Source organism: Rhea americana, unplaced genomic scaffold (genome assembly GCF_003343005.1).
Source record: "Rhea americana isolate MKP2758 unplaced genomic scaffold, rheAme1 scaffold_108, whole genome shotgun sequence".
In the NCBI taxonomy this organism is placed as follows: Eukaryota; Metazoa; Chordata; class Aves; order Rheiformes; family Rheidae; genus Rhea; species Rhea americana.
This window is the reverse complement of record NW_028185128.1, coordinates 2322128-2324462: the sequence shown is the minus strand read 5'-3', so window position 1 is coordinate 2324462 and position 2335 is coordinate 2322128.

Below are 2335 nucleotides of genomic sequence, written 5' to 3'. Positions count from 1 at the left end.
CGGCCCGGCGCGGCCCTCGCCGTGCGCGCGCCCGGCTTGCGTGCGGTAACGGCCGCCTCGAGGGCGGAATACCCGTTAAAATGGGCTGAGGGGAGAAGCGCAGCCACCGGAAAGGGTAGCATCTGCTGGGGGCGGGGAGGGGAAGAGGAGAGGAAAAGTTGAATTAAAAAAAAAGTAGACCTGAAATATTAACTCTGAGAGGGGAGTGGCAGGAGCTCTCAGTGTGGAGGACTGGTGCGTTCTCCGAACTGCCAGCTTTGCACAGGACACAGTGTTTCCATCGTCGCGCAGAGGTACAGCACAGCCTAGTCCGACCCGTCAGATGTGGGTCGGACTCCCCCGCAGATGGGAAGGCTGATGCCCTTGACTGTAGTGGGGCATTCGAGTAGGTCTTTGTATTTCCCTTAAGTATTATTATATTTCCCTTAAGTAAGTTTCACCTTAAATGAAAAAAAACAGTGTTCTGATGTGTTTGTAAAATCATTCAGTGAATCAGTTGGGGATTTGGGGGTGATACCCAAATAACCCGTAACAAGCATTACACCACTTTCCCACTCCCTTTACTTTCTTCCTACGTTCTCTCTACAATTAGCAGATGCTGACACATGCTGTCTGACAAAGGACAGTCTATATTTTCATTCTTGGCTAATCCTAGTCTGTATTGTACAGCTAGAGACCAAAATACTTCAAAAATAATCATTGCCATCTGTAGCAGAATGAAACTATCTGAAAACCTGCAATCTAGAAAGGGATCTGGCAGGGAAAGAGAGATGGTGGGACTTTCAGATTTCCCCATACAACAGTGGTACTGTGAATAAATCAGCAAAAAGAAAGAAGTTTCTTTTTCCATCTTGTAATTGCCACAGGCACCAATGATTTCCAGAGCATTACAGGTATGTGAAAGGAGCTACATAGGAAGGCCATAGTCACCCTGAAACCTTAAGAGCTGTGCAATCCATTGCAATGGTGTGGTGAGAAAAACTATGGTGGTCCATAGTTTCTTCCTAAGACATCAGCTGTMAAATTGGTCTATTGACAGCTATAAGATTAAATGACATAAATAAACTAAGGAAAAACTAGCAGATGCATTAGTTAGGTATTAAATTATTTGTGACATTATTTAGGCTAAGTGTCTTGTTATTTGTAAGAAAGTTGACTTTGCTAATACAATAATGGATATTTTCAGAAAKGATTAAAAATGTGTTTTCCAAATGAAGGTATTAACATTTTAAAAAAACCTCTCTCACCTGCATGTAGTTAAAATCATCATAAAGATAGAATTCCAGGGTAAGTAATAGCAGAGATTAGCCTTTAAGTAGGAAGGGGGAGAGAACACAATACAAACATGTCTAATGGTGAGATATTATATTTGGAGGAAACAAAATGGGAAAAAAAGATAGGGTTTTGCTTTCAAAATATAGAAATATAGTTATGAAATATACACTCCAGTAGGAATTAATCATTTTCATGTACTATGCAGAGAAGTTTACAGATCCTTTGAACATCAGCAATATGACACATGAAATATATGTGTCCAAAGTTCACCATGCTTAAGCCAAGCCCCAGTCTTAAGGTTATACAGGGCTGAGGAGCTGTTGAAATTTGTAATTTCCAATTACATTTTCCAATTCTGAAAAAACACAGCCAGAAATGAGTATAGTCTGTTGCAAAAATGTGCAATGGAACATCTAGAAAGAAGACACAATGGAAAAAATCAGACTACAGAGAACTATACCTGTGCTGGGCCACCCTAATTGTTCGTATATATTTATACAATTCTTTTGCAATTCATGGCTCTAACCAGTTRTCTGCTCAAGCAGACTGGTGTTCAACTTTTCCTGCACAACTATTTCAAACTATGCTAAGYAATACCTGACCTTTCAAACAAATATGATAGTATACTCAAATAAGTGTGTATTGTGCACTAGAAACTGAGTTGATTTTGTTAAGTTTAATACTAAATTAAACATTTGACCCTTTTTGCCTACAGTTGCTAAAACAGGGATTTACCACAGGAGAGTGAAAGACAGTCTCTCCCTGCTCCATCAGCAATATTTACTGCAGTGCTTAAGCAGCAGATCATGTGACTGAGTTGCACAGTCCTTGTCATCTTCTCAGGCTTTCTATTCACACTACATCTAAGTCTGGGCCTGTAGCTAAAATTGCTCTTCTCTTTTCTCTAGCAACTATTTTGAAATCATTTTTAGCACGTTTCCAAAGTCAAAGAACAATATATTTCAGAATCCTGTTTTGTACATTAACTGAGATTCAGAAAATAATCAGTTTCCTATGTGTCTGTAACAAGAAGTAGGAGGATATATCTAATATTAAAATC